Source organism: Lithobates pipiens, unplaced genomic scaffold, assembly GCF_037356315.1.
Source record: "Lithobates pipiens isolate NorthernLeopardFrog02 unplaced genomic scaffold, aLitPip1_a1.2 Scaffold_8, whole genome shotgun sequence".
Lineage (NCBI taxonomy): Eukaryota > Metazoa > Chordata > Amphibia > Anura > Ranidae > Lithobates > Lithobates pipiens.
In genome coordinates this window covers 271,527,058-271,550,320 of record NW_027507903.1, presented here as the reverse complement: position 1 = coordinate 271,550,320, position 23,263 = coordinate 271,527,058, and the positions used below count along the sequence as shown (strand labels likewise).

The 23,263-nt window shown below is 45.9% G+C and overlaps 27 non-coding genes across 27 annotated transcripts; all 27 read left to right on the top strand.

Annotated features, from left to right (window-relative positions):
* The first annotated feature begins 1,925 nt into the window (after positions 1-1,925).
* On the top strand, positions 1,926-1,998 carry TRNAV-CAC (transfer RNA valine (anticodon CAC)). Its single transcript has one exon. It is a non-coding gene; the product is annotated as a tRNA-Val (tRNA).
* A 111-nt stretch (positions 1,999-2,109) lies between these two features.
* Positions 2,110-2,182, top strand: TRNAV-CAC (transfer RNA valine (anticodon CAC)). Its single transcript has one exon. It is a non-coding gene; the product is annotated as a tRNA-Val (tRNA).
* Positions 2,183-2,921: 739 nt separating this feature from the next.
* On the top strand, positions 2,922-2,994 carry TRNAV-CAC (transfer RNA valine (anticodon CAC)). The gene has a single exon. It is a non-coding gene; the product is annotated as a tRNA-Val (tRNA).
* A 112-nt stretch (positions 2,995-3,106) lies between these two features.
* Positions 3,107-3,179, top strand: TRNAV-CAC (transfer RNA valine (anticodon CAC)). Its single transcript has one exon. It is a non-coding gene; the product is annotated as a tRNA-Val (tRNA).
* A 1,736-nt stretch (positions 3,180-4,915) lies between these two features.
* On the top strand, positions 4,916-4,988 carry TRNAV-CAC (transfer RNA valine (anticodon CAC)). The gene has a single exon. It is a non-coding gene; the product is annotated as a tRNA-Val (tRNA).
* A 555-nt stretch (positions 4,989-5,543) lies between these two features.
* Positions 5,544-5,616, top strand: TRNAV-AAC (transfer RNA valine (anticodon AAC)). Its single transcript has one exon. It is a non-coding gene; the product is annotated as a tRNA-Val (tRNA).
* Positions 5,617-5,911: 295 nt separating this feature from the next.
* Positions 5,912-5,984, top strand: TRNAV-CAC (transfer RNA valine (anticodon CAC)). Its single transcript has one exon. It is a non-coding gene; the product is annotated as a tRNA-Val (tRNA).
* A 1,367-nt stretch (positions 5,985-7,351) lies between these two features.
* Positions 7,352-7,424, top strand: TRNAV-AAC (transfer RNA valine (anticodon AAC)). Its single transcript has one exon. It is a non-coding gene; the product is annotated as a tRNA-Val (tRNA).
* Positions 7,425-7,535: 111 nt separating this feature from the next.
* On the top strand, positions 7,536-7,608 carry TRNAV-CAC (transfer RNA valine (anticodon CAC)). Its single transcript has one exon. It is a non-coding gene; the product is annotated as a tRNA-Val (tRNA).
* Positions 7,609-8,347: 739 nt separating this feature from the next.
* On the top strand, positions 8,348-8,420 carry TRNAV-AAC (transfer RNA valine (anticodon AAC)). Its single transcript has one exon. It is a non-coding gene; the product is annotated as a tRNA-Val (tRNA).
* Positions 8,421-9,528: 1,108 nt separating this feature from the next.
* On the top strand, positions 9,529-9,601 carry TRNAV-CAC (transfer RNA valine (anticodon CAC)). The gene has a single exon. It is a non-coding gene; the product is annotated as a tRNA-Val (tRNA).
* A 112-nt stretch (positions 9,602-9,713) lies between these two features.
* Positions 9,714-9,786, top strand: TRNAV-CAC (transfer RNA valine (anticodon CAC)). The gene has a single exon. It is a non-coding gene; the product is annotated as a tRNA-Val (tRNA).
* A 740-nt stretch (positions 9,787-10,526) lies between these two features.
* On the top strand, positions 10,527-10,599 carry TRNAV-CAC (transfer RNA valine (anticodon CAC)). Its single transcript has one exon. It is a non-coding gene; the product is annotated as a tRNA-Val (tRNA).
* A 739-nt stretch (positions 10,600-11,338) lies between these two features.
* Positions 11,339-11,411, top strand: TRNAV-AAC (transfer RNA valine (anticodon AAC)). The gene has a single exon. It is a non-coding gene; the product is annotated as a tRNA-Val (tRNA).
* A 111-nt stretch (positions 11,412-11,522) lies between these two features.
* Positions 11,523-11,595, top strand: TRNAV-CAC (transfer RNA valine (anticodon CAC)). Its single transcript has one exon. It is a non-coding gene; the product is annotated as a tRNA-Val (tRNA).
* A 924-nt stretch (positions 11,596-12,519) lies between these two features.
* Positions 12,520-12,592, top strand: TRNAV-CAC (transfer RNA valine (anticodon CAC)). Its single transcript has one exon. It is a non-coding gene; the product is annotated as a tRNA-Val (tRNA).
* A 112-nt stretch (positions 12,593-12,704) lies between these two features.
* Positions 12,705-12,777, top strand: TRNAV-CAC (transfer RNA valine (anticodon CAC)). The gene has a single exon. It is a non-coding gene; the product is annotated as a tRNA-Val (tRNA).
* Positions 12,778-13,517: 740 nt separating this feature from the next.
* TRNAV-CAC (transfer RNA valine (anticodon CAC)) lies at positions 13,518-13,590 on the top strand. The gene has a single exon. It is a non-coding gene; the product is annotated as a tRNA-Val (tRNA).
* A 1,552-nt stretch (positions 13,591-15,142) lies between these two features.
* On the top strand, positions 15,143-15,215 carry TRNAV-AAC (transfer RNA valine (anticodon AAC)). The gene has a single exon. It is a non-coding gene; the product is annotated as a tRNA-Val (tRNA).
* Positions 15,216-16,951: 1,736 nt separating this feature from the next.
* TRNAV-AAC (transfer RNA valine (anticodon AAC)) lies at positions 16,952-17,024 on the top strand. Its single transcript has one exon. It is a non-coding gene; the product is annotated as a tRNA-Val (tRNA).
* Positions 17,025-17,841: 817 nt separating this feature from the next.
* Positions 17,842-17,914, top strand: TRNAV-AAC (transfer RNA valine (anticodon AAC)). The gene has a single exon. It is a non-coding gene; the product is annotated as a tRNA-Val (tRNA).
* Positions 17,915-18,837: 923 nt separating this feature from the next.
* On the top strand, positions 18,838-18,910 carry TRNAV-CAC (transfer RNA valine (anticodon CAC)). Its single transcript has one exon. It is a non-coding gene; the product is annotated as a tRNA-Val (tRNA).
* Positions 18,911-19,022: 112 nt separating this feature from the next.
* On the top strand, positions 19,023-19,095 carry TRNAV-CAC (transfer RNA valine (anticodon CAC)). Its single transcript has one exon. It is a non-coding gene; the product is annotated as a tRNA-Val (tRNA).
* A 740-nt stretch (positions 19,096-19,835) lies between these two features.
* On the top strand, positions 19,836-19,908 carry TRNAV-CAC (transfer RNA valine (anticodon CAC)). Its single transcript has one exon. It is a non-coding gene; the product is annotated as a tRNA-Val (tRNA).
* A 1,541-nt stretch (positions 19,909-21,449) lies between these two features.
* On the top strand, positions 21,450-21,522 carry TRNAV-AAC (transfer RNA valine (anticodon AAC)). Its single transcript has one exon. It is a non-coding gene; the product is annotated as a tRNA-Val (tRNA).
* A 923-nt stretch (positions 21,523-22,445) lies between these two features.
* On the top strand, positions 22,446-22,518 carry TRNAV-CAC (transfer RNA valine (anticodon CAC)). The gene has a single exon. It is a non-coding gene; the product is annotated as a tRNA-Val (tRNA).
* A 112-nt stretch (positions 22,519-22,630) lies between these two features.
* TRNAV-CAC (transfer RNA valine (anticodon CAC)) lies at positions 22,631-22,703 on the top strand. The gene has a single exon. It is a non-coding gene; the product is annotated as a tRNA-Val (tRNA).
* The last annotated feature ends 560 nt before the right edge of the window (positions 22,704-23,263 follow it).

Genomic DNA, 23,263 nt, shown 5'->3' with positions numbered 1-23,263 from the left:
TATCATTTGCAAGGACGGTAAACTGAACTCAGGTTATCAACCAACCAGAAGCAAATAATAGCTAATACGGTGACCCCAACCTCCGAGCAACCAAACCGAAAAGTGCTGTTGTGATAGGTTTCTGTAGTGTAGTGGTTATCACGTTCGCCTAACACGCGTAAGGTCCCCGGTTCGAAACCGGGCAGAAACAATTTGAGCGCGCTAGTGCTTTTTGTCAATGTCGCTTTCAGCAGCTCTTTTCACCGATCTTACTTTAGGGTAGACTTTCGGTTTGCAAGGCTCAAAAAAACAGCATGAATGGGTTTCTGTAGTGTAGTGGTTATCACGTTTGCCTCACACGCGAAAGGTCCCCGGTTCGAAACCGGGCAGAAACAGTGCTTACCTTTAACTTTTTCACAGTCTGGCAAACTCAAAGCTCTTGCCATGCCTTGCCCCTCTGGCAGCCGTAAGCCAAATCTGCCAATACAAAGCACAGTTTAGGTGCAACACCTTCAATGTGAGCTCTTTTTCTTCACTGTTTATGAGCTGACCATCGCTGTAAGTGTTTGGTGTTTAGGCAAACTTGTTTTCTGGACCCAAAGACAATTGGAATGTGGACTTTGGTTCTCCTGCTTAGTCAGCTGAGCTGGAAAACCTGACGACCATTGGCGTATGTTTTCAGCTGACCTGGTGAGAAAAGTGTGTGGAAAAGCTAGAGGTGATATCCATGACTCAGTGTATCTTGCCAGTACTGGCTGTTTTGAGGATGTTATTTGTATCAAGTTAGGCATCCGAGATGGGCTTTCTTCCTTCTTTGCTTCATTACCAAAGAGTATCATTTGCAAGGACGGTAAACTGAACTCAGGTTATCAACCAACCAGAAGCAAATAATAGCTAATACGGTGACCCCAACCTCCGAGCAACCAAACCGAAAAGTGCTGTTGTGATAGGTTTCTGTAGTGTAGTGGTTATCACGTTCGCCTAACACGCGTAAGGTCCCCGGTTCGAAACCGGGCAGAAACAATTTGAGCGCGCTAGTGCTTTTTGTCAATGTCGCTTTCAGCAGCTCTTTTCACCGATCTTACTTTAGGGTAGACTTTCGGTTTGCAAGGCTCAAAAAAACAGCATGAATGGGTTTCTGTAGTGTAGTGGTTATCACGTTTGCCTCACACGCGAAAGGTCCCCGGTTCGAAACCGGGCAGAAACAGTGCTTACCTTTAACTTTTTCACAGTCTGGCAAACTCAAAGCTCTTGCCATGCCTTGCCCCTCTGGCAGCCGTAAGCCAAATCTGCCAATACAAAGCACAGTTTAGGTGCAACACCTTCAATGTGAGCTCTTTTTCTTCACTGTTTATGAGCTGACCATCCCTGTAAGTGTTTGGTGTTTAGGCAAACTTGTTTTCTGGACCCAAAGGCAATTGGAATGTGGACTTTGGTTCTCCTGCTTAGTCAGCTGAGCTGGAAAACCTGACGACCATTGGCGTATGTTTTCAGCTGACCTGGTGAGAAAAGTGTGTGGAAAAGCTAGAGGTGATATCCATGACTCAGTGTATCTTGCCAGTACTGGCTGTTTTGAGGATGTTATTTGTATCAAGTTAGGCATCCGAGATGGGCTTTCTTCCTTCTTTGCTTCATTACCAAAGAGTATCATTTGCAAGGACGGTAAACTGAACTCAGGTTATCAACCAACCAGAAGCAAATAATAGCTAATACGGTGACCCCAACCTCCGAGCAACCAACCCGAAAAGTGCTGTCGTGATAGGTTTCTGTAGTGTAGTGGTTATCACGTTCGCCTAACACGCGAAAGTTTCCCGGTTCGAAACTGGGCAGAAACAATTTGAGCGCGCTAGTGCTTTTTGTCAATGTCGCTTTCAGCAGCTCTTTTCACCGATCTTACTTTAGGGTAGACTTTCGGTTTGCAAGGCTCAAAAAAACAGCATGAATGGGTTTCTGTAGTGTAGTGGTTATCACGTTCGCCTCACACGCGAAAGGTCCCCGGTTCGAAACCGGGCAGAAACAATTTGAGCGCGCTAGTGCTTTTTGTCAATGTCGCTTTCAGCAGCTCTTTTCACCGATCTTACTTTAGGGTAGACTTTCGGTCTGCAAGTCTCAAAAACACAGCATGAATGGGTTTCTGTAGTGTAGTGGTTATCACGTTCGCCTCACACGCGAAAGGTCCCCGGTTCGAAACCGGGCAGAAACAGTGCTTACCTTTAACTTTTTCACAGTCTGGCAAACTCAAAGCTCTTGCCATGCCTTGCCCCTCTGGCAGCCGTAAGCCAAATCTGCCAATACAAAGCACAGGGTAGGTGCAACACCTTCAATGTGAGCTCTTTTTCTTCACTGTTTATGAGCTGACCATCGCTGTAAGTGTTTGGTGTTTAGGCAAACTTGTTTTCTGGACCCAAAGGCAATTGGAATGTGGACTTTGGTTCTCCTGCTTAGTCAGCTGAGCTGGAAAACCTGACGACCATTGGCGTATGTTTTCAGCTGACCTGGTGAGAAAAGTGTGTGGAAAAGCTAGAGGTGATATCCATGACTCAGTGTATCTTGCCAGTACTGGCTGTTTTGAGGATGTTATTTGTATCAAGTTAGGCATCCGAGATGGGCTTTCTTCCTTCTTTGCTTCATTACCAAAGAGTATCATTTGCAAGGACGGTAAACTGAACTCAGGTTATCAACCAACCAGAAGCAAATAATAGCTAATACGGTGACCCCAACCTCCGAGCAACCAACCCGAAAAGTGCTGTCGTGATAGGTTTCTGTAGTGTAGTGGTTATCACGTTCGCCTAACACGCGAAAGGTCCCCGGTTCGAAACCAGGCAGAAACAATTTGAGCGCGCTAGTGCTTTTTGTCAATGTCGCTTTCAGCAGCTCTTTTCACCGATCTTACTTTAGGGTAGACTTTCGGTTTGCAAGGCTCAAAAAAACAGCATGAATGGGTTTCTGTAGTGTAGTGGTTATCACGTTCGCCTCACACGCGAAAGGTCCCCGGTTCGAAACCGGGCAGAAACAATTTGAGCGCGCTAGTGCTTTTTGTCAATTTCGCTTTCAGCAGCTCTTTTCACCGATCTTACTTTAGGGTAGACTTTCGGTTTGCAAGGCTCAAAAAAAACAGCATGAATGGGTTTCTGTAGTGTAGTGGTTATCACGTTCGCCTCACACGCGAAAGGTCCCCGGTTCGAAACCGGGCAGAAACAGTGCTTACCTTTAACTTTTTCACAGTCTGGCAAACTCAAAGCTCTTGCCATGCCTTGCCCCTCTGGCAGCCGTAAGCCAAATCTGCCAATACAAAGCACAGTTTAGGTGCAACACCTTCAATGTGAGCTCTTTTTCTTCACTGTTTATGAGCTGACCATCGTTGTAAGTGTTTGGTGTTTAGGCAAACTTGTTTTCTGGACCCAAAGGCAATTGGAATGTGGACTTTGGTTCTCCTGCTTAGTCAGCTGAGCTGGAAAACCTTGACGACCATTGGCGTATGTTTTCAGCTGACCTGGTGAGAAAAGTGTGTGGAAAAGCTAGAGGTGATATCCATGACTCAGTGTATCTTGCCAGTACTGGCTGTTTTGAGGATGTTATTTGTATCAAGTTAGGCATCCGAGATGGGCTTTCTTCCTTCTTTGCTTCATTACCAAAGAGTATCATTTGCAAGGACGGTAAACTGAACTCAGGTTATCAACCAACCAGAAGCAAATAATAGCTAATACGGTGACCCCAACCTCCGAGCAACCAACCCGAAAAGTGCTGTCGTGATAGGTTTCTGTAGTGTAGTGGTTATCACGTTCGCCTAACACGCAAAAGTTTCCCGGTTCGAAACTGGGCAGAAACAATTTGAGCGCGCTAGTGCTTTTTGTCAATGTCGCTTTCAGCAGCTCTTTTCACCGATCTTACTTTAGGGTAGACTTTCGGTTTGCAAGGCTCAAACAAACAGCATGAATGGGTTTCTGTAGTGTAGTGGTTATCACGTTCGCCTCACACGCGAAAGATCCCCGGTTCGAAACCGGGCAGAAACAATTTAAGCGCGCTAGTGCTTTTTGTCAATGTCACTTTCAGCAGCTCTTTTCACCGATCTTACTTTAGGGTAGACTTTCGGTCTGCAAGGCTCAAAAACACAGCATGAATGGGTTTCTGTAGTGTAGTGGTTATCACGTTCACCTCACACGCGAAAGGTCCCCGGTTCGAAACCGCGCAGGAACAGTGCTTACCTTTAACTTTTTCACAGTCTGGCAAACTCAAAGCTCTTGCCATGCCTTGCCCCTCTGGCAGCCGTAAGCCAAATCTGCCAATACAAAGCACAGTTTAGGTGCAACACCTTCAATGTGAGCTCTTTTTCTTCACTGTTTATGAGCTGACCATCGCTGTAAGTGTTTGGTGTTTAGGCAAACTTGTTTTCTGGACCCAAAGGCAATTGGAATGTGGACTTTGGTTCTCCTGCTTAGTCAGCTGAGCTGGAAAACCTGACGACCATTGGCGTATGTTTTCAGCTGACCTGGTGAGATAAGTGTGTGGAAAAGCTAGAGGTGATATCCATGACTCAGTGTATCTTGCCAGTACTGGCTGTTTTGAGGATGTTATTTGTATCAAGTTAGGCATCCGAGATGGGCTTTCTTCCTTCTTTGCTTCATTACCAAAGAGTATCATTTGCAAGGACGGTAAACTGAACTCAGGTTATCAACCAACCAGAAGCAAATAATAGCTAATACGGTGACCCCAACCTCCGAGCAACCAACCCGAAAAGTGCTGTCGTGATAGGTTTCTGTAGTGTAGTGGTTATCACGTTCGCCTAACACGCAAAAGTTTCCCGGTTCGAAACTGGGCAGAAACAATTTGAGCGCGCTAGTGCTTTTTGTCAATGTCGCTTTCAGCAGCTCTTTTCACCGATCTTACTTTAGGGTAGACTTTCGGTTTGCAAGGCTCAAAAAAACAGCATGAATGGGTTTCTGTAGTGTAGTGGTTATCACGTTCGCCTCACACGCGAAAGGTCCCCGGTTCGAAACCGGGCAGAAACAGTGCTTACCTTTAACTTTTTCACAGTCTGGCAAACTCAAAGCTCTTGCCATGCCTTGCCCCTCTGGCAGCCGTAAGCCAAATCTGCCAATACAAAGCACAATTTAGGTGCAACAGCTTCAATGTGAGCTCTTTTTCTTCACTGTTTATGAGCTGACCATCGCTGTAAGTGTTTGGTGTTTAGGCAAACTTGTTTTCTGGACCCAAAGGCAATTGGAATGTGGACTTTGGTTCTCCTGCTTAGTCAGCTGAGCTGGAAAACCTGACGACCATTGGCGTATGTTTTCAGCTGACCTGGTGAGAAAAGTGTGTGGAAAAGCTAGAGGTGATATCCATGACTCAGTGTATCTTGCCAGTACTGGCTGTTTTGAGGATGTTATTTGTATCAAGTTAGGCATCCGAGATGGGCTTTCTTCCTTCTTTGCTTCATTACCAAAGAGTATCATTTGCAAGGACGGTAAACTGAACTCAGGTTATCAACCAACCAGAAGCAAATAATAGCTAATACGGTGACCCCAACCTCCGAGCAACCAACCCGAAAAGTGCTGTCGTGATAGGTTTCTGTAGTGTAGTGGTTATCACGTTCGCCTAACACGCGAAAGGTCCCCGGTTCGAAACCGGGCAGAAACAATTTGAGCGCGCTAGTGCTTTTTATCAATGTCGCTTTCAGCAGCTCTTTTCACCGATCTTACTTTAGGGTAGACTTTCGGTTTGCAAGGCTCAAAAAAACAGCATGAATGGGTTTCTGTAGTGTAGTGGTTATCACGTTCGCCTCACACGCGAAAGGTCCCCGGTTCGAAACTGGGCAGAAACAATTTGAGCGCGCTAGTGCTTTTTGTCAATGTCGCTTTCAGCAGCTCTTTTCACCGATCTTACTTTAGGGTAGACTTTCGGTCTGCAAGTCTCAAAAAAACAGCATGAATGGGTTTCTGTAGTGTAGTGGTTATCACGTTCGCCTCACACGCGAAAGGTCCCCGGTTCGAAACCGGGCAGAAACAGTGCTTACCTTTAACTTTTTCACAGTCTGGCAAACTCAAAGCTCTTGCCATGCCTTGCCCCTCTGGCAGCCGTAAGCCAAATCTGCCAATACAAAGCACAGTTTAGGTGCAACACCTTCAATGTGAGCTCTTTTTCTTCACTGTTTATGAGCTGACCATCGCTGTAAGTGTTTGGTGTTTAGGCAAACTTGTTTTCTGGACCCAAAGGCAATTGGAATGTGGACTTTGGTTCTCCTGCTTAGTCAGCTGAGCTGGAAAACCTGACGACCATTGGCGTATGTTTTCAGCTGACCTGGTGAGAAAAGTGTGTGGAAAAGCTAGAGGTGATATCCATGACTCAGTGTATCTTGCCAGTACTGGCTGTTTTGAGGATGTTATTTGTATCAAGTTAGGCATCCGACATGGGCTTTCTTCCTTCTTTGCTTCATTACCAAAGAGTATCATTTGCAAGGACGGTAAACTGAACTCAGGTTATCAACCAACCAGAAGCAAATAATAGCTAATACGGTGACCCCAACCTCCGAGCAACCAACCCGAAAAGTGCTGTCGTGATAGGTTTCTGTAGTGTAGTGGTTATCACGTTCGCCTAACACGCAAAAGTTCCCCGGTTCGAAACCGGGCAGAAACAATTTGAGCGCGCTAGTGCTTTTTGTCAATGTCGCTTTCAGCAGCTCTTTTCACCGATCTTACTTTAGGGTAGACTTTCGGTTTGCAAGGCTCAAAAAAACAGCATGAATGGGTTTCTGTAGTGTAGTGGTTATCACGTTTGCCTCACACGCGAAAGGTCCCCGGTTCAAAACCAGGCAGAAACAGTGCTTACCTTTAACTTTTTCACAGTCTGGCAAACTCAAAGCTCTTGCCATGCCTTGCCCCTCTGGCAGCCGTAAGCCAAATCTGCCAATACAAAGCACAGTTTAGGTGCAACACCTTCAATGTGAGCTCTTTTTCTTCACTGTTTATGAGCTGACCATCGCTGTAAGTGTTTGGTGTTTAGGCAAACTTGTTTTCTGGACCCAAAGGCAATTGGAATGTGGACTTTGGTTCTCCTGCTTAGTCAGCTGAGCTGGAAAACCTGACGACCATTGGCGTATGTTTTCAGCTGACCTGGTGAGAAAAGTGTGTGGAAAAGCTAGAGGTGATATCCATGACTCAGTGTATCTTGCCAGTACTGGCTGTTTTGAGGATGTTATTTGTATCAAGTTAGGCATCCGAGATGGGCTTTCTTCCTTCTTTGCTTCATTACCAAAGAGTATCATTTGCAAGGACGGTAAACTGAACTCAGGTTATCAACCAACCAGAAGCAAATAATAGCTAATACGGTGACCCCAACCTCCGAGCAACCAACCCGAAAAGTGCTGTTGTGATAGGTTTCTGTAGTGTAGTGGTTATCACGTTCGCCTAACACGCGAAAGGTCCCCGGTTCGAAACCGGGCAGAAACAATTTGAGCGCGCTAGTGCTTTTTGTCAATGTCGCTTTCAGCAGCTCTTTTCACCGATCTTACTTTAGGGTAGACTTTCGGTTTGCAAGGCTCAAAAAAACAGCATGAATGGGTTTCTGTAGTGTAGTGGTTATCACGTTCGCCTCACACGCGAAAGGTCCCCGGTTCGAAACCGGGCAGAAACAATTTGAGCGCGCTAGTGCTTTTTGTCAATGTCGCTTTCAGCAGCTCTTTTCACCGATCTTACTTTAGGGTAGACTTTCGGTCTGCAAGTCTCAATAAAACAGCATGAATGGGTTTCTGTAGTGTAGTGGTTATCACGTTTGCCTCACACGCGAAAGGTCCCCGGTTCGAAACCGCACAGGAACAGTGCTTACCTTTAACTTTTTCACAGTCTGGCAAACTCAAAGCTCTTGCCATGCCTTGCCCCTCTGGCAGCCGTAAGCCAAATCTGCCAATACAAAGCACAGTTTAGGTGCAACACCTTCAATGTGAGCTCTTTTTCTTCACTGTTTATGAGCTGACCATCGCTGTAAGTGTTTGGTGTTTAGGCAAACTTGTTTTCTGGACCCAAAGGCAATTGGAATGTGGACTTTGGTTCTCCTGCTTAGTCAGCTGAGCTGCAAAACCTGACGACCATTGGCGTATGTTTTCAGCTGACCTGGTGAGAAAAGTGTGTGGAAAAGCTAGAGGTGATATCCATGACTCAGTGTATCTTGCCAGTACTGGCTGTTTTGAGGATGTTATTTGTATCAAGTTAGGCATCCGAGATGGGCTTTCTTCCTTCTTTGCTTCATTACCAAAGAGTATCATTTGCAAGGACGGTAAACTGAACTCAGGTTATCAACCAACCAGAAGCAAATAATAGCTAATACGGTGACCCCAACCTCCGAGCAACCAACCCGAAAAGTGCTGTCGTGATAGGTTTCTGTAGTGTAGTGGTTATCACGTTCGCCTAACACGCGAAAGGTCCCCGGTTCGAAACCGGGCAGAAACAATTTGAGCGCGCTAGTGCTTTTTGTCAATGTCGCTTTCAGCAGCTCTTTTCACCGATCTTACTTTAGGGTAGACTTTCGGTTTGCAAGGCTCAAAAAAACAGCATGAATGGGTTTCTGTAGTGTAGTGGTTATCACGTTCGCCTCACACGTGAAAGGTCCCCGGTTCGAAACCGGGCAGAAACAATTTGAGCGCGCTAGTGCTTTTTGTCAATGTCGCTTTCAGCAGCTCTTTTCACCGATCTTACTTTAGGGTAGACTTTCGGTCTGCAAGGCTCAAAAAAACAGCATGAATGGGTTTCTGTAGTGTAGTGGTTATCACGTTCGCCTCACACGCGAAAGGTCCCCGTTTCAAAACCAGGCAGAAACAGTGCTTACCTTTAACTTTTTCACAGTCTGGCAAACTCAAAGCTCTTGCCATGCCTTGCCCCTCTGGCAGCCGTAAGCCAAATCTGCCAATACAAAGCACAGTTTAGGTGCAACACCTTCAATGTGAGCTCTTTTTCTTCACTGTTTATGAGCTGACCATCGCTGTAAGTGTTTGGTGTTTAGGCAAACTTGTTTTCTGGACCCAAAGGCAATTGGAATGTGGACTTTGGTTCTCCTGCTTAGTCAGCTGAGCTGGAAAACCTTGACGACCATTGGCGTATGTTTTCAGCCGACCTGGTGAGAAAAGTGTGTGGAAAAGCTAGAGGTGATATCCATGACTCAGTGTATCTTGCCAGTACTGGCTGTTTTGAGGATGTTATTTGTATCAAGTTAGGCATCCGAGATGGGCTTTCTTCCTTCTTTGCTTCATTACCAAAGAGTATCATTTGCAAGGACGGTAAACTGAACTCAGGTTATCAACCAACCAGAAGCAAATAATAGCTAATACGGTGACCCCAACCTCCGAGCAACCAACCCGAAAAGTGCTGTCGTGATAGGTTTCTGTAGTGTAGTGGTTATCACGTTCGCCTAACACGTGAAAGGTCCCCGGTTCGAAACCAGGCAGAAACAATTTGAGCGCGCTAGTGCTTTTTGTCAATGTCGCTTTCAGCAGCTCTTTTCACCGATCTTACTTTAGGGTAGACTTTCGGTTTGCAAGGCTCAAAAAAACAGCATGAATGGGTTTCTGTAGTGTAGTGGTTATCACGTTCGCCTCACACGCGAAAGGTCCCCGGTTCGAAACCGGGCAGAAACAATTTGAGCGCGCTAGTGCTTTTTGTCAATTTCGCTTTCAGCAGCTCTTTTCACCGATCTTACTTTAGGGTAGACTTTCGGTTTGCAAGGCTCAAAAAAAACAGCATGAATGGGTTTCTGTAGTGTAGTGGTTATCACGTTCGCCTCACACGCGAAAGGTCCCCGGTTCGAAACCGGGCAGAAACAGTGCTTACCTTTAACTTTTTCACAGTCTGGCAAACTCAAAGCTCTTGCCATGCCTTGCCCCTCTGGCAGCCGTAAGCCAAATCTGCCAATACAAAGCACAGTTTAGGTGCAACACCTTCAATGTGAGCTCTTTTTCTTCACTGTTTATGAGCTGACCATCGTTGTAAGTGTTTGGTGTTTAGGCAAACTTGTTTTCTGGACCCAAAGGCAATTGGAATGTGGACTTTGGTTCTCCTGCTTAGTCAGCTGAGCTGGAAAACCTTGACGACCATTGGCGTATGTTTTCAGCTGACCTGGTGAGAAAAGTGTGTGGAAAAGCTAGAGGTGATATCCATGACTCAGTGTATCTTGCCAGTACTGGCTGTTTTGAGGATGTTATTTGTATCAAGTTAGGCATCCGAGATGGGCTTTCTTCCTTCTTTGCTTCATTACCAAAGAGTATCATTTGCAAGGACGGTAAACTGAACTCAGGTTATCAACCAACCAGAAGCAAATAATAGCTAATACGGTGACCCCAACCTCCGAGCAACCAACCCGAAAAGTGCTGTCGTGATAGGTTTCTGTAGTGTAGTGGTTATCACGTTCGCCTAACACGCAAAAGTTTCCCGGTTCGAAACTGGGCAGAAACAATTTGAGCGCGCTAGTGCTTTTTGTCAATGTCGCTTTCAGCAGCTCTTTTCACCGATCTTACTTTAGGGTAGACTTTCGGTTTGCAAGGCTCAAACAAACAGCATGAATGGGTTTCTGTAGTGTAGTGGTTATCACGTTCGCCTCACACGCGAAAGGTCCCCGGTTCGAAACCGGGCAGAAACAATTTGAGCGCGCTAGTGCTTTTTGTCAATGTCGCTTTCAGCAGCTCTTTTCACCGATCTTACTTTAGGGTAGACTTTCGGTCTGCAAGTCTCAATAAAACAGCATGAATGGGTTTCTGTAGTGTAGTGGTTATCACGTTTGCCTCACACGCGAAAGGTCCCCGGTTCGAAACCGCGCAGGAACAGTGCTTACCTTTAACTTTTTCACAGTCTGGCAAACTCAAAGCTCTTGCCATGCCTTGCCCCTCTGGCAGCCGTAAGCCAAATCTGCCAATACAAAGCACAGTTTAGGTGCAACACCTTCAATGTGAGCTCTTTTTCTTCACTGTTTATGAGCTGACCATCGCTGTAAGTGTTTGGTGTTTAGGCAAACTTGTTTTCTGGACCCAAAGGCAATTGGAATGTGGACTTTGGTTCTCCTGCTTAGTCAGCTGAGCTGCAAAACCTGACGACCATTGGCGTATGTTTTCAGCTGACCTGGTGAGAAAAGTGTGTGGAAAAGCTAGAGGTGATATCCATGACTCAGTGTATCTTGCCAGTACTGGCTGTTTTGAGGATGTTATTTGTATCAAGTTAGGCATCCGAGATGGGGTTTCTTCCTTCTTTGCTTCATTACCAAAGAGTATCATTTGCAAGGACGGTAAACTGAACTCAGGTTATCAACCAACCAGAAGCAAATAATAGCTAATACGGTGACCCCAACCTCCGAGCAACCAACCCGAAAAGTGCTGTCGTGATAGGTTTCTGTAGTGTAGTGGTTATCACGTTCGCCTAACACGCGAAAGGTCCCCGGTTCGAAACCGGGCAGAAACAATTTGAGCGCGCTAGTGCTTTTTGTCAATGTCGCTTTCAGCAGCTCTTTTCACCGATCTTACTTTAGGGTAGACTTTCGGTTTGCAAGGCTCAAAAAAACAGCATGAATGGGTTTCTGTAGTGTAGTGGTTATCACGTTCGCCTCACACGCGAAAGGTCCCCGGTTCGAAACCGGGCAGAAACAATTTGAGCGCGCTAGTGCTTTTTGTCAATGTCGCTTTCAGCAGCTCTTTTCACCGATCTTACTTTAGGGTAGACTTTCGGTCTGCAAGGCTCAAAAAAACAGCATGAATGGGTTTCTGTAGTGTAGTGGTTATCACGTTCGCCTCACACGCGAAAGGTCCCCGTTTCAAAACCAGGCAGAAACAGTGCTTACCTTTAACTTTTTCACAGTCTGGCAAACTCAAAGCTCTTGCCATGCCTTGCCCCTCTGGCAGCCGTAAGCCAAATCTGCCAATACAAAGCACAGTTTAGGTGCAACACCTTCAATGTGAGCTCTTTTTCTTCACTGTTTATGAGCTGACCATCGCTGTAAGTGTTTGGTGTTTAGGCAAACTTGTTTTCTGGACCCAAAGGCAATTGGAATGTGGACTTTGGTTCTCCTGCTTAGTCAGCTGAGCTGGAAAACCTTGACGACCATTGGCGTATGTTTTCAGCCGACCTGGTGAGAAAAGTGTGTGGAAAAGCTAGAGGTGATATCCATGACTCAGTGTATCTTGCCAGTACTGGCTGTTTTGAGGATGTTATTTGTATCAAGTTAGGCATCCGAGATGGGCTTTCTTCCTTCTTTGCTTCATTACCAAAGAGTATCATTTGCAAGGACGGTAAACTGAACTCAGGTTATCAACCAACCAGAAGCAAATAATAGCTAATACGGTGACCCCAACCTCCGAGCAACCAACCCGAAAAGTGCTGTCGTGATAGGTTTCTGTAGTGTAGTGGTTATCACGTTCGCCTAACACGTGAAAGGTCCCCGGTTCGAAACCAGGCAGAAACAATTTGAGCGCGCTAGTGCTTTTTGTCAATGTCGCTTTCAGCAGCTCTTTTCACCGATCTTACTTTAGGGTAGACTTTCGGTTTGCAAGGCTCAAAAAAACAGCATGAATGGGTTTCTGTAGTGTAGTGGTTATCACGTTCGCCTCACACGCGAAAGGTCCCCGGTTCGAAACCGGGCAGAAACAATTTGAGCGCGCTAGTGCTTTTTGTCAATTTCGCTTTCAGCAGCTCTTTTCACCGATCTTACTTTAGGGTAGACTTTCGGTTTGCAAGGCTCAAAAAAAACAGCATGAATGGGTTTCTGTAGTGTAGTGGTTATCACGTTCGCCTCACACGCGAAAGGTCCCCGGTTCGAAACCGGGCAGAAACAGTGCTTACCTTTAACTTTTTCACAGTCTGGCAAACTCAAAGCTCTTGCCATGCCTTGCCCCTCTGGCAGCCGTAAGCCAAATCTGCCAATACAAAGCACAGTTTAGGTGCAACACCTTCAATGTGAGCTCTTTTTCTTCACTGTTTATGAGCTGACCATCGTTGTAAGTGTTTGGTGTTTAGGCAAACTTGTTTTCTGGACCCAAAGGCAATTGGAATGTGGACTTTGGTTCTCCTGCTTAGTCAGCTGAGCTGGAAAACCTTGACGACCATTGGCGTATGTTTTCAGCTGACCTGGTGAGAAAAGTGTGTGGAAAAGCTAGAGGTGATATCCATGACTCAGTGTATCTTGCCAGTACTGGCTGTTTTGAGGATGTTATTTGTATCAAGTTAGGCATCCGAGATGGGCTTTCTTCCTTCTTTGCTTCATTACCAAAGAGTATCATTTGCAAGGACGGTAAACTGAACTCAGGTTATCAACCAACCAGAAGCAAATAATAGCTAATACGGTGACCCCAACCTCCGAGCAACCAACCCGAAAAGTGCTGTCGTGATAGGTTTCTGTAGTGTAGTGGTTATCACGTTCGCCTAACACGCAAAAGTTTCCCGGTTCGAAACTGGGCAGAAACAATTTGAGCGCGCTAGTGCTTTTTGTCAATGTCGCTTTCAGCAGCTCTTTTCACCGATCTTACTTTAGGGTAGACTTTCGGTTTGCAAGGCTCAAACAAACAGCATGAATGGGTTTCTGTAGTGTAGTGGTTATCACGTTCGCCTCACACGCGAAAGGTCCCCGGTTCGAAACCGGGCAGAAACAGTGCTTACCTTTAACTTTTTCACAGTCTGGCAAACTCAAAGCTCTTGCCATGCCTTGCCCCTCTGGCAGCCGTAAGCCAAATCTGCCAATACAAAGCACAGTTTAGGTGCAACAGCTTCAATGTGAGCTCTTTTTCTTCACTGTTTATGAGCTGACCATCGCTGTAAGTGTTTGGTGTTTAGGCAAACTTGTTTTCTGGACCCAAAGGCAATTGGAATGTGGACTTTGGTTCTCCTGCTTAGTCAGCTGAGCTAGAAAACCTGACGACCATTGGCGTATGTTTTCAGCTGACCTGGTGAGAAAAGTGTGTGGAAAAGCTAGAGGTGATATCCATGACTCAGTGTATCTTGCCAGTACTGGCTGTTTTGAGGATGTTATTTGTATCAAGTTAGGCATCCGAGATGGGCTTTCTTCCTTCTTTGCTTCATTACCAAAGAGTATCATTTGCAAGGACGGTAAACTGAACTCAGGTTATCAACCAACCAGAAGCAAATAATAGCTAATACGGTGACCCCAACCTCCGAGCAACCAACCCGAAAAGTGCTGTCGTGATAGGTTTCTGTAGTGTAGTTGTTATCACGTTCGCCTAACACGCGAAAGGTCCCCGGTTCGGAACCGGGCAGAAACAATTTGAGCGCGCTAGTGCTTTTTGTCAATGTCGCTTTCAGCAGCTCTTTTCACCGATCTTACTTAAGGGTAGACTTTCGGTTTGCAAGGCTCAAAAAAAACAGCATGAATGGGTTTCTGTAGTGTAGTGGTTATCACGTTCGCCTCACACGCGAAAGATCCCCGGTTCGAAACCGGGCAGAAACAATTTAAGCGCGCTAGTGCTTTTTGTCAATGTCACTTTCAGCAGCTCTTTTCACCGATCTTACTTTAGGGTAGACTTTCGGTCTGCAAGGCTCAAAAACACAGCATGAATGGGTTTCTGTAGTGTAGTGGTTATCACGTTCGCCTCACACGCGAAAGGTCCCCGGTTCGAAACCGCGCAGGAACAGTGCTTACCTTTAACTTTTTCACAGTCTGGCAAACTCAAAGCTCTTGCCATGCCTTGCCCCTCTGGCAGCCGTAAGCCAAATCTGCCAATACAAAGCACAGTTTAGGTGCAACACCTTCAATGTGAGCTCTTTTTCTTCACTGTTTATGAGCTGACCATCGCTGTAAGTGTTTGGTGTTTAGGCAAACTTGTTTTCTGGACCCAAAGGCAATTGGAATGTGGACTTTGGTTCTCCTGCTTAGTCAGCTGAGCTGGAAAACCTGACGACCATTGGCGTATGTTTTCAGCTGACCTGGTGAGAAAAGTGTGTGGAAAAGCTAGAGGTGATATCCATGACTCAGTGTATCTTGCCAGTACTGGCTGTTTTGAGGATGTTATTTGTATCAAGTTAGGCATCCGAGATGGGCTTTCTTCCTTCTTTGCTTCATTACCAAAGAGTATCATTTGCAAGGACGGTAAACTGAACTCAGGTTATCAACCAACCAGAAGCAAATAATAGCTAATACGGTGACCCCAACCTCCGAGCAACCAACCCGAAAAGTGCTGTCGTGATAGGTTTCTGTAGTGTAGTGGTTATCACGTTCGCCTAACACGCGAAAGGTCCCCGGTTCGAAACCGGGCAGAAACAATTTGAGCGCGCTAGTGCTTTTTGTCAATGTCGCTTTCAGCAGCTCTTTTCACCGATCTTACTTAAGGGTAGACTTTCGGTTTGCAAGGCTCAAAAAAAACAGCATGAATGGGTTTCTGTAGTGTAGTGGTTATCACGTTCGCCTCACACGCGAAAGATCCCCGGTTCGAAACCGGGCAGAAACAATTTAAGCGCGCTAGTGCTTTTTGTCAATGTCACTTTCAGCAGCTCTTTTCACCGATCTTACTTTAGGGTAGACTTTCGGTCTGCAAGGCTCAAAAACACAGCATGAATGGGTTTCTGTAGTGTAGTGGTTATCACGTTCGCCTCACACGCGAAAGGTCCCCGGTTCGAAACCGCGCAGGAACAGTGCTTACCTTTAACTTTTTCACAGTCTGGCAAACTCAAAGCTCTTGCCATGCCTTGCCCCTCTGGCAGCCGTAAGCCAAATCTGCCAATACAAAGCACAGTTTAGGTGCAACACCTTCAATGTGAGCTCTTTTTCTTCACTGTTTATGAGCTGACCATCGCTGTAAGTGTTTGGTGTTTAGGCAAACTTGTTTTCTGGACCCAAAGGCAATTGGAATGTGGACTTTGGTTCTCCTGCTTAGTCAGCTGAGCTGGAAAACCTGACGACCATTGGCGTATGTTTTCAGCTGACCTGGTGAGAAAAGTGTGTGGAAAAGCTAGAGGTGATATCCATGACTCAGTGTATCTTGCCAGTACTGGCTGTTTTGAGGATGTTATTTGTATCAAGTTAGGCATCCGAGATGGGCTTTCTTCCTTCTTTGCTTCATTACCAAAGAGTATCATTTGCAAGGACGGTAAACTGAACTCAGGTTATCAACCAACCAGAAGCAAATAATAGCTAATACGGTGACCCCAACCTCCGAGCAACCAACCCGAAAACTGCTGTCCTGATAGGTTTCTGTAGTGTAGTGGTTATCACGTTCGCCTAACACGCAAAAGTTTCCCGGTTCGAAACTGGGCAGAAACAATTTGAGCGCGCTAGTGCTTTTTGTCAATGTCGCTTTCAGCAGCTCTTTTCACCGATCTTACTTTAGGGTAGACTTTCGGTTTGCAAGGCTCAAAAAAACAGCATGAATGGGTTTCTGTAGTGTAGTGGTTATCACGTTTGCCTCACGCGCGAAAGGTCCCCGGTTCGAAACCGGGCAGAAACAGTGCTTACCTTTAACTTTTTCACAGTCTGGCAAACTCAAAGCTCTTGCCATGCCTTGCCCCTCTGGCAGCCGTAAGCCAAATCTGCCAATACAAAGCACAGTTTAGGTGCAACAGCTTCAATGTGAGCTCTTTTTCTTCACTGTTTATGAGCTGACCATCGCTGTAAGTGTTTGGTGTTTAGGCAAACTTGTTTTCTGGACCCAAAGGCAATTGGAATGAGGACTTTGGTTCTCCTGCTTAGTCAGCTGAGCTGGAAAACCTGACGACCATTGGCGTATGTTTTCAGCTGACCTGGTGAGAAAAGTGTGTGGAAAAGCTAGAGGTGATATCCATGACTCAGTGTATCTTGCCAGTACTGGCTGTTTTGAGGATGTTATTTGTATCAAGTTAGGCATCCGAGATGGGCTTTCTTCCTTCTTTGCTTCATTACCAAAGAGTATCATTTGCAAGGACGGTAAACTGAACTCAGGTTATCAACCAACCAGAAGCAAATAATAGCTAATACGGTGACCCCAACCTCCGAGCAACCAACCCGAAAAGTGCTGTTGTTATAGGTTTCTGTAGTGTAGTGGTTATCACGTTCGCCTAACACGCGAAAGGTCCCCGGTTCGAAACCGGGCAGAAACAATTTGAGCGCGCTAGTGCTTTTTGTCAATGTCGCTTTCAGCAGCTCTTTTCACCGATCTTACTTTAGGGTAGACTTTCGGTTTGCAAGGCTCAAAAAAAACAGCATGAATGGGTTTCTGTAGTGTAGTGGTTATCACGATCGCCTCTTACGCGAAAGGTCCCCGGTTCGAAACCGGGCATCATGAATGGGTTTCTGTAGTGTAGTGGTTATCATGTTCGCCTCACACGCGAAAGGTCCCCGGTTCGAAACCGGGCAGAAACAGTGCTTACCTTTAACTTTTTCACAGTCTGGCAAACTCAAAGCTCTTGCCATGCCTTGCCCCTCTGGCAGCCGTAAGCCAAATCTGCCAATACAAAGCACAGTTTAGGTGCAACACCTTCAATGTGAGCTCTTTTTCTTCACTGTTTATGAGCTGACCATCGCTGTAAGTGTTTGGTGTTTAGGCAAACTTGTTTTCTGGACCCAAAGACAATTGGAATGTGGACTTTGGTTCTCCTGCTTAGTCAGCTGAGCTGGAAAACCTGACGACCATTGGCGTATGTTTTCAGCTGACCTGGTGAGAAAAGTGTGTGGAAAAGCTAGAGGTGATATCCATGACTCAGTGTATCTTGCCAGTACTGGCTGTTTTGAGGATGTTATTTGTATCAAGTTAGGCATCCGAGATGGGCTTTCTTCCTTCTTTGCTTCATTACCAAAGAGTATCATTTGCAAGGACGGTAAACTGAACTCAGGTTATCAACCAACCAGAAGCAAATAATAGCTAATACGGTGACCCCAACCTCCGAGCAACCAACCCGAAAAGTGCTGTTGTGATAGGTTTCTGTAGTGTAGTGGTTATCACGTTCGCCTAACACGCGAAAGGTCCCCGGTTCGAAACCGGGCAGAAACAATTTGAGCGCGCTAGTGCTTTTTGTCAATGTCGCTTTCAGCAGCTCTTTTCACCGATCTTACTTTAGGGTAGACTTTCGGTTTGCAAGGCTCAAAAAAACAGCATGAATGGGTTTCTGTAGTGTAGTGGTTATCACGTTTGCCTCACACGCGAAAGGTCCCCGGTTCGAAACCGGGCAGAAACAGTGCTTACCTTTAACTTTTTCACAGTCTGGCAAACTCAAAGCTCTTGCCATGCCTTGCCCCTCTGGCAGCCGTAAGCCAAATCTGCCAATATAAAGCACAGTTTAGGTGCAACACCTTCAATGTGAGCTCTTTTTCTTCACTGTTTATGAGCTGACCATCCCTGTAAGTGTTTGGTGTTTAGGCAAACTTGTTTTCTGGACCCAAAGGCAATTGGAATGTGGACTTTGGTTCTCCTGCTTAGTCAGCTGAGCTGGAAAACCTGACGACCATTGGCGTATGTTTTCAGCTGACCTGGTGAGAAAAGTGTGTGGAAAAGCTAGAGGTGATATCCATGACTCAGTGTATCTTGCCAGTACTGGCTGTTTTGAGGATGTTATTTGTATCAAGTTAGGCATCCGAGATGGGCTTTCTTCCTTCTTTGCTTCATTACCAAAGAGTATCATTTGCAAGGACGGTAAACTGAACTCAGGTTATCAACCAACCAGAAGCAAATAATAGCTAATACGGTGACCCCAACCTCCGAGCAACCAACCCGAAAAGTGCTGTCGTGATAGGTTTCTGTAGTGTAGTGGTTATCACGTTCGCCTAACACGCGAAAGGTCCCCGGTTCGAAACCAGGCAGAAACAATTTGAGCGCGCTAGTGCTTTTTGTCAATGTCGCTTTCAGCAGCTCTTTTCACCGATCTTACTTTAGGGTAGACTTTCGGTTTGCAAGGCTCAAAAAAACAGCATGAATGGGTTTCTGTAGTGTAGTGGTTATCACGTTCGCCTCACACGCGAAAGGTCCCCGGTTCGAAACCGGGCAGAAACAATTTGAGCGCGCTAGTGCTTTTTGTCAATTTCGCTTTCAGCAGCTCTTTTCACCGATCTTACTTTAGGGTAGACTTTCGGTTTGCAAGGCTCAAAAAAAACAGCATGAATGGGTTTCTGTAGTGTAGTGGTTATCACGTTCGCCTCACACGCGAAAGGTCCCCGGTTCGAAACCGGGCAGAAACAGTGCTTACCTTTAACTTTTTCACAGTCTGGCAAACTCAAAGCTCTTGCCATGCCTTGCCCCTCTGGCAGCCGTAAGCCAAATCTGCCAATACAAAGCACAGTTTAGGTGCAACACCTTCAATGTGAGCTCTTTTTCTTCACTGTTTATGAGCTGACCATCGTTGTAAGTGTTTGGTGTTTAGGCAAACTTGTTTTCTGGACCCAAAGGCAATTGGAATGTGGACTTTGGTTCTCCTGCTTAGTCAGCTGAGCTGGAAAACCTTGACGACCATTGGCGTATGTTTTCAGCTGACCTGGTGAGAAAAGTGTGTGGAAAAGCTAGAGGTGATATCCATGACTCAGTGTATCTTGCCAGTACTGGCTGTTTTGAGGATGTTATTTGTATCAAGTTAGGCATCCGAGATGGGCTTTCTTCCTTCTTTGCTTCATTACCAAAGAGTATCATTTGCAAGGACGGTAAACTGAACTCAGGTTATCAACCAACCAGAAGCAAATAATAGCTAATACGGTGACCCCAACCTCCGAGCAACCAACCCGAAAAGTGCTGTCGTGATAGGTTTCTGTAGTGTAGTGGTTATCACGTTCGCCTAACACGCAAAAGTTTCCCGGTTCGAAACTGGGCAGAAACAATTTGAGCGCGCTAGTGCTTTTTGTCAATGTCGCTTTCAGCAGCTCTTTTCACCGATCTTACTTTAGGGTAGACTTTCGGTTTGCAAGGCTCAAACAAACAGCATGAATGGGTTTCTGTAGTGTAGTGGTTATCACGTTCGCCTCACACGCGAAAGGTCCCCGGTTCGAAACCGGGCAGAAACAGTGCTTACCTTTAACTTTTTCACAGTCTGGCAAACTCAAAGCTCTTGCCATGCCTTGCCCCTCTGGCAGCCGTAAGCCAAATCTGCCAATACAAAGCACAGTTTAGGTGCAACAGCTTCAATGTGAGCTCTTTTTCTTCACTGTTTATGAGCTGACCATCGCTGTAAGTGTTTGGTGTTTAGGCAAACTTGTTTTCTGGACCCAAAGGCAATTGGAATGTGGACTTTGGTTCTCCTGCTTAGTCAGCTGAGCTAGAAAACCTGACGACCATTGGCGTATGTTTTCAGCTGACCTGGTGAGAAAAGTGTGTGGAAAAGCTAGAGGTGATATCCATGACTCAGTGTATCTTGCCAGTACTGGCTGTTTTGAGGATGTTATTTGTATCAAGTTAGGCATCCGAGATGGGCTTTCTTCCTTCTTTGCTTCATTACCAAAGAGTATCATTTGCAAGGACGGTAAACTGAACTCAGGTTATCAACCAACCAGAAGCAAATAATAGCTAATACGGTGACCCCAACCTCCGAGCAACCAACCCGAAAAGTGCTGTCGTGATAGGTTTCTGTAGTGTAGTTGTTATCACGTTCGCCTAACACGCGAAAGGTCCCCGGTTCGGAACCGGGCAGAAACAATTTGAGCGCGCTAGTGCTTTTTGTCAATGTCGCTTTCAGCAGCTCTTTTCACCGATCTTACTTAAGGGTAGACTTTCGGTTTGCAAGGCTCAAAAAAAACAGCATGAATGGGTTTCTGTAGTGTAGTGGTTATCACATTCGCCTCACACGCGAAAGATCCCCGGTTCGAAACCGGGCAGAAACAATTTAAGCGCGCTAGTGCTTTTTGTCAATGTCACTTTCAGCAGCTCTTTTCACCGATCTTACTTTAGGGTAGACTTTCGGTCTGCAAGGCTCAAAAACACAGCATGAATGGGTTTCTGTAGTGTAGTGGTTATCACGTTCGCCTCACACGCGAAAGGTCCCCGGTTCGAAACAGTGCTTACCTTTAACTTTTTCACAGTCTGGCAAACTCAAAGCTCTTGCCATGCCTTGCCCCTCTGGCAGCCGTAAGCCAAATCTGCCAATACAAAGCACAGTTTAGGTGCAACACCTTCAATGTGAGCTCTTTTTCTTCACTGTTTATGAGCTGACCATCGCTGTAAGTGTTTGGTGTTTAGGCAAACTTGTTTTCTGGACCCAAAGACAATTGGAATGTGGACTTTGGTTCTCCTGCTTAGTCAGCTGAGCTGGAAAACCTGACGACCATTGGCGTATGTTTTCAGCTGACCTGGTGAGAAAAGTGTGTGGAAAAGCTAGAGGTGATATCCATGACTCAGTGTATCTTGCCAGTACTGGCTGTTTTGAGGATGTTATTTGTATCAAGTTAGGCATCCGAGATGGGCTTTCTTCCTTCTTTGCTTCATTACCAAAGAGTATCATTTGCAAGGACGGTAAACTGAACTCAGGTTATCAACCAACCAGAAGCAAATAATAGCTAATACGGTGACCCCAACCTCCGAGCAACCAACCCGAAAAGTGCTGTTGTGATAGGTTTCTGTAGTGTAGTGGTTATCACGTTCGCCTAACACGCGAAAGGTCCCCGGTTCGAAACCGGGCAGAAACAATTTGAGCGCGCTAGTGCTTTTTGTCAATGTCGCTTTCAGCAGCTCTTTTCACCGATCTTACTTTAGGGTAGACTTTCGGTTTGCAAGGCTCAAAAAAACAGCATGAATGGGTTTCTGTAGTGTAGTGGTTATCACGTTTGCCTCACACGCGAAAGGTCCCCGGTTCGAAACCGGGCAGAAACAGTGCTTACCTTTAACTTTTTCACAGTCTGGCAAACTCAAAGCTCTTGCCATGCCTTGCCCCTCTGGCAGCCGTAAGCCAAATCTGCCAATATAAAGCACAGTTTAGGTGCAACACCTTCAATGTGAGCTCTTTTTCTTCACTGTTTATGAGCTGACCATCCCTGTAAGTGTTTGGTGTTTAGGCAAACTTGTTTTCTGGACCCAAAGGCAATTGGAATGTGGACTTTGGTTCTCCTGCTTAGTCAGCTGAGCTGGAAAACCTGACGACCATTGGCGTATGTTTTCAGCTGACCTGGTGAGAAAAGTGTGTGGAAAAGCTAGAGGTGATATCCATGACTCAGTGTATCTTGCCAGTACTGGCTGTTTTGAGGATGTTATTTGTATCAAGTTAGGCATCCGAGATGGGCTTTCTTCCTTCTTTGCTTCATTACCAAAGAGTATCATTTGCAAGGACGGTAAACTGAACTCAGGTTATCAACCAACCAGAAGCAAATAATAGCTAATACGGTGACCCCAACCTCCGAGCAACCAACCCGAAAAGTGCTGTCGTGATAGGTTTCTGTAGTGTAGTGGTTATCACGTTCGCCTAACACGCGAAAGGTCCCCGGTTCGAAACCAGGCAGAAACAATTTGAGCGCGCTAGTGCTTTTTGTCAATGTCGCTTTCAGCAGCTCTTTTCACCGATCTTACTTTAGGGTAGACTTTCGGTTTGCAAGGCTCAAAAAAACAGCATGAATGGGTTTCTGTAGTGTAGTGGTTATCACGTTCGCCTCACACGCGAAAGGTCCCCGGTTCGAAACCGGGCAGAAACAATTTGAGCGCGCTAGTGCTTTTTGTCAATTTCGCTTTCAGCAGCTCTTTTCACCGATCTTACTTTAGGGTAGACTTTCGGTTTGCAAGGCTCAAAAAAGACAGCATGAATGGGTTTCTGTAGTGTAGTGGTTATCACGTTCGCCTCACACGCGAAAGGTCCCCGGTTCGAAACCGGGCAGAAACAGTGCTTACCTTTAACTTTTTCACAGTCTGGCAAACTCAAAGCTCTTGCCATGCCTTGCCCCTCTGGCAGCCGTAAGCCAAATCTGCCAATACAAAGCACAGTTTAGGTGCAACACCTTCAATGTGAGCTCTTTTTCTTCACTGTTTATGAGCTGACCATCGTTGTAAGTGTTTGGTGTTTAGGCAAACTTGTTTTCTGGACCCAAAGGCAATTGGAATGTGGACTTTGGTTCTCCTGCTTAGTCAGCTGAGCTGGAAAACCTTGACGACCATTGGCGTATGTTTTCAGCTGACCTGGTGAGAAAAGTGTGTGGAAAAGCTAGAGGTGATATCCATGACTCAGTGTATCTTGCCAGTACTGGCTGTTTTGAGGATGTTATTTGTATCAAGTTAGGCATCCGAGATGGGCTTTCTTCCTTCTTTGCTTCATTACCAAAGAGTATCATTTGCAAGGACGGTAAACTGAACTCAGGTTATCAACCAACCAGAAGCAAATAATAGCTAATACGGTGACCCCAACCTCCGAGCAACCAACCCGAAAAGTGCTGTCGTGATAGGTTT